The sequence below is a fragment of the Pleurodeles waltl genome, chromosome 4_1 (genome assembly GCF_031143425.1).
Source record: "Pleurodeles waltl isolate 20211129_DDA chromosome 4_1, aPleWal1.hap1.20221129, whole genome shotgun sequence".
In the NCBI taxonomy this organism is placed as follows: domain Eukaryota; kingdom Metazoa; phylum Chordata; class Amphibia; order Caudata; family Salamandridae; genus Pleurodeles; species Pleurodeles waltl.
In genome coordinates, this window is record NC_090442.1 from 14,490,578 (window position 1) to 14,507,586 (window position 17,009).

General features: G+C 46.5%; 1 pseudogene; it reads right to left on the reverse strand.

Annotated features, from left to right (window-relative positions):
* LOC138286906 (zinc finger protein 658B-like) overlaps positions 1 to 17,009 on the reverse strand; it is a 135,141-nt pseudogene that overhangs the window by 23,491 nt on the left and 94,641 nt on the right.

The window sequence follows — 17,009 nt, forward strand, 5'->3', positions numbered from 1 at the left end:
TTCATTGTAGACTTATTCTGAAATAACACAGTCCACGAACCATAGAACAAAAAGGGAGTGTATATAGGGGCATATTTACACTCTGTTTGCGCTGAATTAGTGTCAAAATAATTGACGCTAATCCAGCGCAAACTTAAGTCCATATTTATACTTTGGCGCTAGGCACGTCTAGCGCCAAAGTTATGGAGTTAACGCCATTTTCTGGGCGTGGAAACCTACCTTGCCTCAATGAGATGCAAGGTAGGCGTTCCCGTCCAGAAAAGGACGATATGGCCTTTGTGCCACATTTATCCCCTGTGCTAAAATCTAGCACAGGGGCATGGGGGCCCTAAATAATGGCGCTATGCTTGCTTAGCGTCATGATTTAACGCCTGGGTCAGGGCAGGCATTAAGGGGCCTGTGGGCCTTTTTCCATGGTCAGAGACCATGGAAAGAGCCCAGAGGTGCCCTTCCCTGGCCCCAGGGACACCCCCACCCACACCAGAGGGACACAACAGGATGGGGGACCCATCCCAGGTAAGTCCCAGCAAGTATATATTTTGTTTCTTTTTTTCCCACTCGGGGGCCCTGACTTGGGCCCCCTGCATGGTGCTGGCCCCAATGGCCTAGCCAGGGGACATTTGTCCCCTTGGCATGGCCACTGGGGTGGTGGGCATGGCTCCTGTCTTGAATAAGACAGGAGCCATGTCCATGGGGGTTGTGCAGGAAATGGCATTACACTGCTTAGAGGCATTTTTTGCAAGCTTAGCACCATTATTTAGGCCCGCCTCCCTCCCGTGCCCAATTTTTGCACAGGAGGATAAATAAGGCGCTCGGGCCTTAGAGTAATTTTTTGCTCGGGAACGCCTACCTTGCATCTCATTGACGCAAGGTAGTTTTCCGCAGGCAAAAAATTACGTTAACTCCAATATTTTAGTATAAATATGGAGGTAAGTTTGCGCTGAATTAGCAAAAAAAATGACGTTAATTCAGCGCAAACAGAGTATAAATATGCCCCTTAGTGTGACCCACAAGATTGCCTGAACAGAAAGAGTACATCATTCTAAATGTTTCGGGGGTGGTTCCATTGCCCTAGGACCACCACAGTTATGGGCACAAATGTGTTGTAAACCGAATGCCTGCAAAGCATTATAGGCTGAGTTTCCCTGAATGCATTAAACCTTTATCAGAAGTAAAGTGTGTTCATTCATTAGCAGATGGTGCAGTACCAGTGGTGGTGGCTAGATGTCCCTGTCAAGCCAACAAGTCAGTACAACTTTGGAACAACTATTCCATGTCAAGAGTGCATAGCACATACCATGTCTGCAGGCTGTACAGAACTATCAGGGTACTAAGAAAACCCTTATTACACAAACTCCTCTTAGCTGAAGAAATACAAGTTTCAGCTACAAGTTTAAATATGCACTGAGGTTGTGATATTTGTGCCCCCCTCTCACTTAGTGTGACCCACGAGATTGCTTGAACAGAAAGACCACATCGTTATAATTGTTTTTGGGGTGGTCCCATTGCCCTAGGACCACCACAGGCAGAGTTATGGGCTCAAATGTGTTGTAAAACGAATGCTTGCAAAGCATTATAGGTCGAGGTTTACCGAATGCAGTGAATATTGTAGTATTGGCTCTCCCACTGTGCCGGGAGATCCTGAGGATTCATTCCTAGGTCGATTTCATGTTCTATATAGCAACAAAAAAGTACAAAACACAGGTACAACACTACTACTTGTAATTGTTGACTATGTAAAGTAGGGACCCAGTGACAGGCAAACACAGAAAATTAACTGCGTGTGTGAATATGAGCGCTGGCAAACACGAGAGACAGGAAACACAGGAAAATAGTCCGTCCAAACAACAGAAAAACATGTGATGCGTAAGTAAACTGTACTTGGCTGGTGTGCCTCGGCCAAGTACAGGAAGTGACGTATCGGCTGACAAACCACTTAGAAGGCAGCACAACAAGAGCAACACTGCCTTCAACCTGTTGGAAGTAGCAGGCAGCGGCAGGCGTGACATCAATGTCTATACCCCTAACAACAGGTCTTCCAGACAGCGCATGCACGCTGTCGAGGCTTGACCTAAAAACAGATCAACGCAGTATCTTCAGCCTTCTTCCTCAATCTTCGCATGCTCCGTAAGATCTTAAAATGGCTCCCCGCCAACACCAGATGAATCGCCACTCAAGTCCGGCTGGACAATGGCAACAAACTCTATGTTGGGATCACCATGCACCTCCTGAAGAGACTACAGCGCATACAGAGCACAGCAGCCACCCCTCCCAAAATGGACCCCCACCTCAAGAAGCTCCACTGGCTTCCCATTCAGAAGAGATGTCAATTTAAAATGATGATGCACATTTACAAAGCCCTTCAAATCAAGGACCAGCATCCATCAACCACCGCCTGCACTTCCAGCAACCCTCCAGACACCTGCACTCCGCTTCCCTCTCCCTCACACACACCCCTCGCATTCACCAAAGCAACAGTGGAGGACACTCCTTCTCCTACCTCGCGGCGAAACCAGGGAACAACCTCCCCCTTCACCCACGGGAATCTTCCTCTCTTCTGAAATTCAGGAAAGGAATCAAGACCTGGCTGTTCAATTGAGCCCCCATAGCAGCAATGTTCCAGCGCCCATATACCTTGCAGGTGAGCAGTCACACGTTATAAATCTTGTTTGATTTATTTGAGTTAAGGGTGTCGGAGTATTTGGGAGGAAAGCCTGCTTGAGGTTTCCCACGTTGCTTGGTTGCATTTATTGCTGTTGATATATCTGTTTCAATCTTTGTTTGAGATCTGGTTAAGACTGCTACGTGGCAGTCTGGATTGCAGCTTTTGGGCCTTGGTCAGCTTCATGGTTCCATTTAGCATGAATACTACTACGTTGATGGCCCAAAGTGTGCCTCATATGGACCAATGGAAGCTTGTCTTGTAAGACAGTTACCTTTCCCCGAGGCTGTTTACTCTTTATAGGTTTCCCTTTCAATCCTTGAATCTTTTGAATTGCTAACGTTGCAAATCGACATTGTGACTTGGCACACAGAAAGCTGATTCAGATAAATGAGCGTGGCAACTGATGAGTCCGTTTTATGTAATGCAAGTAGCAGGGTATGTAATTCTGCATGTTGGACCAGATGTACAAAGCCATATATAATTTCTTAATGGTCCAAATCATTTTTTTGGGCCGTTAAGAGAATGCTAAATAAGCTTTTTAGATGTACAAAGCGCTTTAGGGAATCGCAAATTGTGATTTCTACCCAGTAGAAATCTCAATTTGCAATCCTCTAAATGGGAAATCTCAAATAGGGATTACCTATTTATGATTCCTATTCAGATGTACAAAGCATTTCCTAAATGTGAATTGGTGAATTGGGCATTTAGGCAATGCAATTACCATTGACTTCAAGTTGATGGTAACCATGTGCAATTTAAAACAAAACACCCAAAGATGCTTTTTTTTAAAAGTGCAATAAAGCACACAAATGGCAACCATGAGCTATGATGGAGTTGAGGCCTAGCTAAGATGGAGAAGACGGCGGCAACCATGATCTATGATGGAGTCAAGGCCTAGCTAAGATGGAGACAGACTTCAGGGACTCTATGTCAAAGGAATGTTGAAGCCGATTTATAGCTTCTCACACTAGTTTCTTTTCTAAATTAATTGTATATATGTTTTCATTTTAAAGGCACCGATACATGGAAAAACATAATTCTGCGCATGACTGTTAGCAAATTGACGCTCTGCACATGAAGCGAGGGCACTGTAACGCAATCCATACCCAAGTTCTCAAATAACTTTATTTGCATATGAGACACACACATAAAAAGCAAACGCACAACATTTTAGAAATCTTAACATACACAGCAGAAAATTCATAATATAAAATAGTAAAACAATAAGGTCATCGGGGCATATACTTTTTAGAGAGAAAACTGCAGATTATAAACATGCATAAAACAGACCTCATCGTTTTCAAGTAATTGCAAATGCTGGCAGGCTACTCTACATTGTTTAAAAATAAGGCCCTCATTACAACCCATCACCCCACACACCCTCACCTACACAACTCACACAACACCCATGGCACCGCAAAGACACCCCAAATTTGCAGAGGAAGAGCTAAGGGTCATTGTGGAGGAAATCATCAGGGTAGAATCACAGCTATTCAGATCACAGATGCAGCAGATTTGCATTGCTAGGAAGATGGCACTATGGCAGAGGATCGTGGACAGGGTCAACGCTGTGGGACAGCACCCCAAAACGAGGGATGACATCAGGAAGAGGTGGCACGACTTACGGGGGAAGGTACGTGCCATTGCAGCAAGGCACTCGCTGTACAGAGGACTGGCGTTTGACTCCCACTTCCTCCCCCACTACTAACAACATGGGAGGAGCAAGTCCTCGCAATCCTGCATCCTGAGGGCCTGGCGGAGTAGCGGGAGGAATGGACTCTGGTAAGACAACTCTTTACTACTTACACTCTTTACCTGCATGCCATCATATTCCCTCACCCTCACTCCCATCACCCCACCACCTCCCACACAACCCACCCTCACAACCCACCCATCCCAGTGCCAAGCCCTGCATGCAACACCAATACATGGACACCCCTCACAGACCTGCATGGACACCTATCACCACAGCATGCACACTAGAGAGAACCAGCCAGCCCACCAAATAACAACTCACACAAGGCCAAGCTGCCAGGGCAACAACAACCATACAGGGCAACCCACCCATGCACAAGATTACACACACACACACAAACAATAACACTGCTTTTACATCCCTACAGGTAACTCTGCCAATGTCACCAGTGAAGAGGTGCAAGCAGCGTCCAGTCCCCCCCCCCAAGAGGCCCTCAGTGATGACAGCAGCTCTGCATCCCTGGATCTGGATGACCAACCTGGCCCATCAGGGACCTCCGGACAGTCGGGTTCCCAGGCCCATACTCACACCACCACAGAGCCTCCCTCCTAAGGAAACACCAGCACAGCACCCACCAAGCGGGCCTATACCTCTGTCCCTAGGACACGTCAATCAGCAGTGTGTCCACCACTACAGGGACCCCTGGGTATACCATAAACCCAGGATAATCAGGGACCTGGGGTCAGTGGTAGTGGGCACACGGTCCAGGGGATAGAGGCACAGGCCAACATAGGCACTGGGAGGACTGCTGTGCAACAGGGGGAGGACAGGTCCAGGGAACCCACTCTCCAGGAGGCACTCACCAACATCCTGGGAGCATACCAACATTCCCAGGACACAATGGGTCAGATAACAGACAAGTTGCAGGAGACCCAGCGGCTGCAGGAGGGACAGTACCTGGGGATCAGGGAGGACCCCAAGGACATCCACAACACTCTGGTCACCATTGCAGGGGTGCTGGCAGACATGGCCAACACCATGAGGGAGGCAGTGGCACACCACCGGGCCCCTGACACTAGCCAGGACACAGAACAGCCCTCCGCCTCAGCTGCCGCTAGTGGACAGGAGGCCCTACCAGAGGAACAACAGGCCACCAGCACCCCTCCCCCTGCAGAAGGAAAACCACCCTGCAAATGGTCCCTGCGATCCAGGCAGAAACCAGGGACCATTGCCAAGCCCACCACCAGGAAAAAGGACTCTCCTGGTTGTCACCCTTGTGTCCCACTCTGTCACCCTGTCCACCTTGAACGGCCATTGCTCCCCTTCCTATGCCCCCTCGGACAATGCACCTGTGAGACGAATAGACTGGACTCCAACCTGGACTTTCCTCCATCATCACCCCAGCCCATTGCACATACCCCTCTATTTATTGGCACTGAAATAAACACCCTTGGAAAAAATACAAGTAGGGAGTATGTCCAATTATTTAAGTATGTATTTGTTTATCAAGGTTTAAACATTGTAATACAACTATACAGAAATTTATACAAATTATTGACCTGTAGTTGGCTGCAGTCAACACACCAGGTGCCAGAGTGGTGGAATGATATCTGAAAATAGAGATGCCAAAGGGTTCAGTAAGTGGGCATATAATTGGCAGAATCTGCCTGCCATGTACAATGTCAAATACAACACTGTCAATGCAAAGTGAAGTTACAGAGTCCTACCTGTGTTTGTCACTGGAAGTACTGTCGTATTATAGCTGTTCTGTTGTCCTCATCCTCATCCTCATCCTCTGCCTCCTCATCTTCACTGTCCACAGGGTCCACTACTGCCACACATCCATCTCCAGCCTCATCCTCATGCAGAAAAGGCACCAGGCGTCTCAATGCAAGATTGTGCAACATGCAGCATGCCACGATGATCTCGCACACCTTCATGGGTGAGTAGTACAGGGATCCACCTGTCATATGGATGCAACGAAACCTGGCCTTCTGGAAGCCGAATGTCCTTTCTATTATCCTTCTTGTACGCCCTTGTGCCTCATTGTAACGTTCCTCTGCCCTTGTCCTGGGATTCCTCACAGGGCTCAGAAGCCATGAGAGGTTGGGGTAACCAGAGTCACCTGCAAATATCAAGGGATACCTGTTAGCCAAACACTAACCCTTAGGGCATACACCATACCCATACACCAACATATACTGGGTGGGAAACATGGGCTCACCTATTAGCCACACCCGGTGTCTCTGGAGTTGAGCCATCACATTTGGGATGCTGCTATTCCTCGTGATAAAGGCATCATGCACAGACCCAGGATACTTGGCATTCACATGGGAGATGTACTGGTCCACCAGGCACACCATCTGCACATTCATAGAGTGAAAGCTCTTTCGATTTCTGAACACCTCTTCATTCCTCCGGGAGGGGACAAATGCAATATGTGTCCCATCAGTAGCCCCAATAATGTTGGGGCTCCAATTGGGCACACAGCTCTGTGATTGTGGCCCTGTCCAGTCTATAGGTGAGTATAATGTGCCTATCCTCCAGAGTAGCCAAGTCCACCAGGGGTCTGTACACGGTGGTATGTCTCCATCTATTCATCTGCAGCGGTTGTAACCTAGGGGGCAAAACGGGGAGCAGCTGGTCAGTATTCCAGATTCAAAAACACTACAATGTATGGCATGTTGTGACTGTAACGGTATGTCTTTGGATAGGCCCAAATGGTGCCTATGTAAACTGTGAAGCAGTAAGGTGCCATGGCCTGCCCACTCTCTGAAATGGCGTCCGCCGGTCCTGTGTGGGTGGACATGTGGAAATGAGGTAATGCCGTTGACATTGTGCGCCGTTGCGGGAGGCGGGCGAGTACTGCCGTGCATCTCCTCATTGGTTGTCATTGGGCCCTATGGGTTACCGTGGCCAATGGGGATGACCACCTCAGTGACGCTACGCACCGCTGCGGATGTGACTGCCATTTTCTATCTGTTCACTCACTTGCGACCTGACCTTTAACAGGAGAGGACCTACACTGCAAGTGCTGCTGTGACCTGTGGCTGGAAGCGACCATGGCTCTTGTCACTGGGGAAAGGGCCCCTGCCTTCACCGTTTCGGAGTTGGAGAGATTGACGGATGGGGTCCTACCCCAGTACCGAATACTGTATGGGCCTCCAGACCAACAAATGAGTACACTGTGAGCAAGATGCAAGGGGCATGGATGCATGGAGTGCTGTGGGTGAGGGCCTCGTGTAAGGGGGGTTGGTGGAAGGGTTCTGGGCAGCGTGCTGCATGTGTGGTGGGCAATTTCTGTGCGTAAGGGGATGAGAGGGCAAAGTTGGGCCATGAGTGCAACAGGCCGGATGGTATGACTGATACCTTTTTCTATGTATTTTTTTTCCTGTAGGTCAGCGCCCATCAGAAAAAGGGTATATGGCGTGCCATCACCAAGGACGTGCGGACCATGGGGGTATATGGCAGGTGGAGCACCCACTGTCGCAAACGGTGGGAGGACCTGAGACGTTAGGCAAGGAAGACGGCAGAGGCCCAGCTGGGGACGGCCTCCCAACGAGAAAGGGGTGCCCGTCGAACCCTGACCCCCCTGATGGCCCGCACACTGGAGCTGGCCTATCCATAGCTGGATGGGTGTTTGAGGGCATCACAGCAGCCACAAGGGGGTGAGTACTGGTTCACAATACACCACTTGCGCATGGTGGGGTGGTCTCCAGGTGGGGGAGGTGGGCCTGTGGGTGCCCCTAGGCCAGGCTGGACATTGCAGGTTAGGTCTCATGTTGGGCAGGAGCTCATGAACACCAACTCCTACCAAGCTAGTAGGCATCCACTACTGGGCAGGGGTCTGTGGGTGTCAGGTATGCTGCAATTAGCGTTAGGTATTCCTGTCCATGGTCTGGTGACTAGCTGTTAGGGTTTGTACACAGCAAAGAGCATGTCCCCTCTCACTGCACTAGTGGGTTCTGTAATAGCTCCCTTTTAAACTTACTATTGAAAGCCTTTCTTGTTATCTCACCTTCCCCCCCTCCCCCCTAGGCTTCTGTGTATGTTGTTTAATGTGCTGTTTTGTTTACACATTGGGCCTTGCTTTTACCAAGGCTTCTTTAAAACACTCCTCCCTAGGCCATGTGTTAATCCAACTCATTTGCATAATAACTGAAACTCTGCACACCTTTCAAGAACATGTGCAGCATGTGAGGACCACACCCAGCTCTTCAAACCACACCCAGCTCTGCACACCTTCCAAGAACATGTGCAGCATGTGAGGACCACACCCAGCTCTTGAAACCACACCCAGCTCTTCGAACCACACCCAGCCCTGTCTATAAAAGGCATCCCCCGAGCCTCACCCAGTGCTTGTGCTCGTCTACCTCCCGCTTACCTGAGAACAGATCCCTCGGCGCTGGCACTCCTGCTCTCTACAGACTTTCATTGGCTTCAATGGGCGCAGCTGCTGGCTCTTCCTTCTGCCGGTTTCCGGTTTTCCTTGCCTCAGCCTCTCTCCTACGAGTAACCTGCAAAAGAGAAAGAAGACAAGGTTAGACTGATCAGTATCTCTTGCCAGCAACAAGTAAGTGCAAAACTTTTTATTACCTGAGGGAGCTTTGACGGCAATTTCTGGATTCGTGTATAGACAGTTTGAGGCGAAGTGCCTTCCACGAGCATTGTGATTCAGGCTCTTTGTTGCAGGAGTATTTTGCAGGACTTTGTGAAGCGGACATTGTTTTTTTTCATGGAACTTTTGGGAATCGAACAGTGGAAACCATTGACAGCAAGGCAAACAGTAAATCAAGGACTTGCACAAATTACATGCTGTATTTTGATGTAAAAGTACAGTATTTGTTTTATAAAAGATTCTGGAAATATGCGAAAAGTGAGTCTGCTATTGGGAATTTAGGCTTTAGTTATATTATGATGAATGTTTGATATTGGTAATTCTGATAACGGTATTTGTTTAATGTTTTAGAAGCTTTACAGTAATAGAAAACACATCCCAGAGCAGTAACACATTCCAAACCTGGAAACTAGAGACCAGGATCCAAGAGGTACTTTTAGAAGAGAATTTCTAATAAATAAAGGGATAGTCAGGAACCCATTTAGGAATAGGTTGCACTTATCTGTTCTTTGTTTATGTTTCATTAGGCACCAGTTTCTACAGAAGTCAGAAAGGGCCGCAGATTTGTGCAGCACTTCAACAGTGGAAACGCAAGAACGGTGTTGTCTCTCTTTTTTTTATTTTATCCACTTCCCCCCTTCCCTTGAGCTTCTGTTCTTAGTGCACTGTTTTAAAAACTAGTGTGCTGGAACAAGCAGTTTCAGGGTGGGGTCGGATTGTATTCAACCTCCATCAGAACTGAACAAGAACTCAGGTGAGCTGGGCTTTGACAGAAGCACAAGCCTTAAAAAATTTCAGTTCTGGTGGACGATGAATACCGGGGAAGAAATAGAGGGCATTGACGTCACGGATATGGCGCAGGCCCTAAATGAGGACTTGGCTCATAATGAATCAGTGTCTGGCATCTTACAACATATGCAAGAGGAAATAGAGAGATTAAAGATGGAGAATACCTCTTTAAAACAGGATTTAAGCAGGTATAAATTTAGGGGATCTCAGTGGAACACAGCTTTTACGCCTTTGTTTAAAACCTCCTCAGAGACAGGGGCGCCATCAAAACATACAACTTTGCCTTCCCCAGTTGAGGTTACTGTTAATGTTCCTAATGTTGTGCCCTTACCAGCACCTGAACGTTTTCATGGAGATAGTAACAAATTCCATGTTTTTATCAATCAATGTCAATTACACTTCATTTGTAAGCCACAACAGTTCCCTACTGATGATACGAAAGTGGCATTCGTCTTGTCTTATTTGGGTGGCACAGCAGCCAATTGGTCAATTCCTTTCGTGGATAGAGATGATCCCATCCTCCATAATTGGAATCAATTTAAACGTACCATGACCAGCCTTTTTGCAAAACACACTTTCATGCAGGCAAGTGATAATGAGCTTTTAAATCTTAAACAAGGTAACAAGGATTTATTGACCTATCTCACTAGTTTTAATTGTTTACTCACCGAGATACAGTGGCCAGAAGAAAAGCGTGTCTCCCTTTTTTATAAAGGTTTGAGAGACGAGTTAAAAGACGCGCTGGCTCATATCGTTGATTTGCCAAAAGACTATTCGGACTTTGTAGATTTAGTTGTGAAATTAGAACATAGACTAGGAGAAAGAAAGAGAGATAAATACAAACTGGAATCACGGTTAACTTTTATTAGACACAAGAAGAAAGACACAGATAATAAACTCCCTGAACCAGAGTCTATGCAAATAGGGACACTCAGAGGTCCACTCACATCAGAGGAAAAAGAAAGAAGGAGAAAATTTCAATTATGTTTATATTGTGGCAGGGCAGGTCACTTTGCCAGAGAATGTCCAGTAAAGCCTAAAACTCCACGAAAGGGTGCTGTTTCCTCCACCTCCTCAACTGAATCGGGAAACGATTAAGCTCGACAAGGAGAGAGGTTACTTGTTCGAGAAAACATCTTAATCAAACCTCTAATGCTGCAGCCTTCAGGGTACCGCATATACCTAGACATTTCATAATTCAGGTCGTTTTAATTGTTACTACCCAAGTGAGGCATTCTCTCCCTGTCCTACTGGACTCAGGCGCGACAGGAAATTTTGTGGATAATAAGTTAGCTGAAATCTTAGGACTTCCTATGTGCCTAAAGCCTTGTCCAGAAGCAGTATGTGCAGTGGATGGGTCAGAATTGACCTCTGGATTAATCACAAAACAAACAAGTCCACTTGTTATGGTCTGTCAGAACGGGCACACAGAGGTGATTAGCTTTGATCTGATAGATACTCCTAATTTTGGTTTGATTCTCGGGGTACCCTGGTTAACAACTCATAACCCAAAAATTGATTGGGTGAATAGAACTGTTACTTTGGATTCCTCTTTCTGTAGAACCAATTGCTATCAAGAAGCAGGTACAGAACAGAGCACAGTATTACACTGTGCTAGTGTTACACAAGATGAACCAAGTCTCCCTCCTGAATATTCTGACTTTAAAGACGTCTTTGATCCAGTAAAGGCTAGTATGCTGCCCCCACATCGGTCTTATGACTGCCGTATAGATCTTATCCCAGGGGCCCCTTTACCTAATAACAGAGTATATGCTTTGACTGACGAAGAAACCAAATACTTAAGAACCTACCTAGATGACCTACTACAGTCTGGGTTCATCCGTCATTCCACATCTCCAGTGTCATCTCCATTCTTTTTTATCCCGAAGCCGGATAAATCCCTGCGCGCGTGTATCGATTATAGAGGACTAAATAAGGCTACAATAAAGAATAAATATCCTCTTCCTCTAATACCTGTGTTGTTGGATCAATTAAGACATTCTACTGTATACACTAAACTAGATCTGCGGGGAGCTTACCACCTGGTCAGAGTAAAAGAGGGGGATGAGTGGAAGACAGCTTTCAAGACAAAGTTTGGTTTATTTGAGTACACAGTAATGCCCTTTGGGTTATGTAATGCCCCTGCGGCCTTTCAGTTCTTTATAAATGAGGTCCTACACGAATTCCTGGACGTTTGTGTTATAGTATACATAGACGACATCCTCATTTACTCTAAGAACTCAGAAGAACATACCCAACATGTTCGTGCAGTATTATCAAAATTAAAAGAAAATCATCTTTTTGCTAAGTTAGAAAAGTGTACTTTTAATGTCAACAAGGTGGACTTTTTAGGATACTGCCTGTCACCTCAAGGAATAACTATGGATGTAAAGAAAATCAGTGCTATTGCTGATTGGCCAGAAACATCCTCTGTAAAAGATATTCAGAAATTTCTGGGTTTCGCTAATTTTTATAGGAGGTTTATTGCACATTTTGCAGACATTGCGGCCCCAATAACTACCTTATTGCGGAAAGGGCAACGATTTCTTTGGACTGATGAGGCGGCACACGCCTTTCAACTCCTAAAACAAAAGTTCACTTCAGCCCCAATTCTGAAACATCCTGATCCTGACTTGCCCTTTTTTGTTGAAGCGGATGCTTCACAAGTAGCTTTAGGAGGAGTTCTCTCTCAACGAGATGCAGTAGATGGCCAGTTACATCCTATAGCCTTCTATTCCAAAAAGTTATTGCCAGCTGAACAAAATTACACTGTGGCTGAAAGGGAACTACTAGCTATCAAAGTAGCCTTTTCAGAATGGAGGCACCATTTAATGGGAGCCAAGTACCCAGTTACAATCTTTTCTGACCATAAGAACCTACAGTTTTTTGGATCGCTTAAAGCACTAACACCACGTCAGATGCGCTGGTTAATTTTTTTTAGCACATTTGACTTTGTTATAACCTATAGACCAGGTGCACAACAAATTCAATCTGATGTGTTATCTAGATACGGACATACCTCAGACATGAAACAAGATAAAATAGGAGAACCCATTATTCCTCCCCAAAAGTTGTTGGCACCAGTACAACAGAAGGATTTCATCACAGATCTATATAATGCACACATGCAAATAGCACCTCAGGATTGGTTAAAGGATTCCCATAACACAATACAACGAGGTTTATTGTATCACGACAACATGCTGTTAGTGCCCACCTCTGAATTACAAACACAGGTGATAATTTGGCATCACGCCTCACCGTTGGCAGGTCATCCTGGTTGGGTAAAAACCCTGGAAAATGTGCAAAAACACTTTTGGTGGGACACTATAAGAAAGGACATTAAGCAATTTGTCACTACCTGTCCAATTTGTGCAAGACATAAATCTTCTCATAAGGCTCCTGACGGCTTGTTAATACCAATGCCAACACCCAAACAACCTTGGCACACTGTGAGCGTAGACTTTATTGTAGGTTTACCACCTCTAAAATCCTTCACAACAGTGTTGGTTATAGTGGATTTTTTATCTAAAATGGCACATTTTGTACCATTACGGAAATTACCCACGGCGGCAGAATTTGCCGATATTTTTATAAGGGAAATTGTGCGTTTACATGGTTTGCCAAGCAAAGTGGTGTCAGACCGAGGGAGCCAGTTCAACTCCAGATTTTGGAAAAAATTATGTGAAAAACTGAAAATAGATGTGGCCTTATCCACTGCTTTCCACCCAGAGACAGATGGACAGACTGAACGACTGAACCAAACCTTACTTCAAACGCTACGTTGTTTATTGGCTGATTATTCTAGTGAATGGTTGGAAGCTCTTCCTGTAGCAGAGTTTGTTTATAATAATACTGAGCATTCAGCTCTACTTTGCTCACCATTCTATTTCTTGCAGGGGTATCATCCAAGAGCTATACCCATTTTGTTAGAAGATTCCCTGTTGCCTACAGTAACGGATAGACTAACGAGGTTAGGTGACATACAAGACAAAGCCAGGAAACATTTATTAAAGTACAAGGAAAGCATGAAAAGACAAGCAGACAAACACAGGTCTGAGGCCCCAATGTATAAAATTGGTGACAAGGTATGGCTCTCCACAAAAAACCTAAACATAGAGGGATCCCGAAAGCTGCAACCACGTTTCATTGGACCCTTTAGTATAACTGCCATAGTAAACCCGGTAACAGTAAAATTAGATTTACCAAAAGAATATCCACTACATTCCATGTGTCCTTGCTTAAGCCGTACAACTCAAAAACCCGACCTGAACCACCACCTCCACCCATACCAATTAAGGGAAATCTGGAATATGAAGTGAAAAGCATAAAAGACTCAAAAAGAATTAGTGGACGTCTGTTTTATTTAGTAGAATGGAAAGGATATGATGAATCTGAGAATTCATGGGAACCAGCATCATATGTACATGCCCCACAGCTGATTAGACGGTTTTATTTAAAAAATCCAGGAAAACCCCGTCCTGTAGGAGGGCCTTTGAGGGGGGCAACTGTTAGGGTTTGTACACAGCAAAGAGCATGTCCCCTCTCACTGCACTAGTGGGTTCTGTAATAGCTCCCTTTTAAACTTACTATTGAAAGCCTTTCTTGTTATCTCACCTTCCCCCCCCCTAGGCTTCTGTGTATGTTGTTTAATGTGCTGTTGTGTTTACACATTGGGCCTTGCTTTTACCAAGGCTTCTTTAAAACACTCCTCCCTAGGCCATGTGTTAATCCAACTCATTTGCATAATAACTGAAACTCTGCACACCTTTCAAGAACATGTGCAGCATGTGAGGACCACACCCAGCTCTTCAAACCACACCCAGCTCTTCGAACCACACCCAGCCCTGTCTATAAAAGGCATCCCCCGAGCCTCACCCAGTGCTTGTGCTCGTCTACCTCCCGCTTATCTGAGAACAGATCCCTCGGCGCTGGCACTCCTGCTCTTTACAGACTTTCTTTGACTTCAATGGGCGCAGCTGCTGGCTCTTCCTTCTTCCGGTTTCTGGTTCCTCCTTGCCTCAGCCTCTCTCCTACGAGTAACCTGCAAAAGAGAAAGAAGACAAGGTTAGACTGATCAGTATCTCTTGCCAGCAACAAGTAAGTGCAAAACTTTTTATTACCTGAGGGAGCTTTGACGGCAATTTCTGGATTCGTGTATAGACAGTTTGAGGCGAAGTACCTTCCACGAGCATTGTGATTCAGGCTCTTTGTTGCAGGAGTATTTTGCAGGACTTTGTGAAGCGGACATTGTTTTTTTTCATGGAACTTTTGGGAATCGAACAGTGGAAACCATTGACAGCAAGGCAAACAGTAAATCAAGGACTTGCACAAATTACATGCTGTATTTTGATGTAAAAGTACAGTATTTGTTTTATAAAAGATTCTGGAAATATGCGAAAAGTGAGTCTGCTATTGGGAATTTAGGCTTTAGTTATATTATGATGAATGTTTGATATTGGTAATTCTGATAACGGTATTTGTTTAATGTTTTAGAAGCTTTACAGTAATAGAAAACACATCCCAGAGCAGTAACACATTCCAAACCTGGAAACTAGAGACCAGGATCCAAGAGGTACTTTTAGAAGAGAATTTCTAATAAATAAAGGGATAGTCAGGAACCCATTTAGGAATAGGTTGCACTTATCTGTTCTTTGTTTATGTTTCATTAGGCACCAGTTTCTACAGAAGTCAGAAAGGGCCGCAGATTTGTGCAGCACTTCAACAGTGGAAACGCAAGAACGGTGTTGTCTCTCTTTTTTTTTATTTTATCCACTTCCCCCCTTCCCTTGAGCTTCTGTTCTTAGTGCACTGTTTTAAAAACTAGTGTGCTGGAACAAGCAGTTTCAGGGTGGGGTCGGATTGTCTTCAACCTCCATCAGAACTGAACAAGAACTCAGGTGAGCTGGGCTTTGACACTAGCATTGTGACTGGTAGTGTGCTGCCTAGTGTGTAGGGCTGTTCCCTGTGTGTGTGTGTGTGTGCCGTTTACGCCAACAGTGGTGTTGTAGCTGGCATTGACCAAGTGTATCCTTTGTCCCCCCCTTTTTGTTTTGTCACCCTGTCCTTCTGTGCATTAGCATCATCTGGCGGAGGAGCAGAGGCACCGGCGACGGAGGGAGCTGCATCCCACAGGGCCCATGAGGCCAAATCCACCAACGGTGAGGGCACCAGTGGGACGGAGGGCGAGGGGAGCACCATGGTGGAGACAGGAGGGGACAGCACTGACAGTGAATCCTGCTCTGATGGAAGCTCCCTGGTGGTGGTGGACACCTCTGTGCCTCCCCAACTACAGGTACAGCCACCACCCCCATTCCAGCACCGCCCTCCCAGCAGCCCATCAGCATATTTCCCATGCCCGCTCACCCAGGAGGGTGGGCATCTCCTTCGCCCCAGGCACCTCAGGCCCTGCCCCAGTGAGCCCTGCTGCCTTGAGTGAGGAGGTTATTGACCTCCTGCGATCCATCTCTGTTGGGCAGTCAACCATAGTGAATGCCATCCAGGGGCTGGCAGGCCATACGCAACAAACAAGTGCATCCCTGGAGGGCATTCACTCTGGCATGGCGGCCCAACAGAGATCAATCCAGGCTCTTGCCTCCTCCCTGATGGCAGCCATTCTCCCTGTCTCTACACTCTACCCTCCCCCCTCCAACTTCTACTACCCAGTCCCATTTCCCACAACCCCAACCTATCCCAAGCACATATACAGACCAACATACAGGAGTGGCTCAGGCAAACAGAAGCATCACACATCATCCCACAGGCACTCACACAAACAACATCCAAATGCAGACATGCCAACATCCACTGCCTCCACTGTGGCCCCCTCCTCCTCGTCGCCCACCTCCCTCCCAGTAGCGTCTCCACTCACACCTGCATGCACTACATCCTCATCCACTACCACCATCACCAGCACACCTATCACTACACATCCCTCACTGGCAGTCACCACCCCCACATTCATGCACACGTCCCCCGTGTCCTCTCCCACTGTGTCTGTGCCCCCTCCTCCCAAAGAACACAAACGCAAGCACCCAGACACCCAACAGCCATCCACCCCACAACAGCATCCAACACATGCACCAGCACCCAAACACAGCAGACTGACACCTCCTACAACCACTACCTCTTCCTCCATTCCAAAACCATCTCCATCTTCCCGCCCCACTGTCCCTAAGAAGGTTTTCCTAGCCACCTTTGACCTCTTCCCTACCCCTCCCCCCGTCCCTCACGTCAAGCCA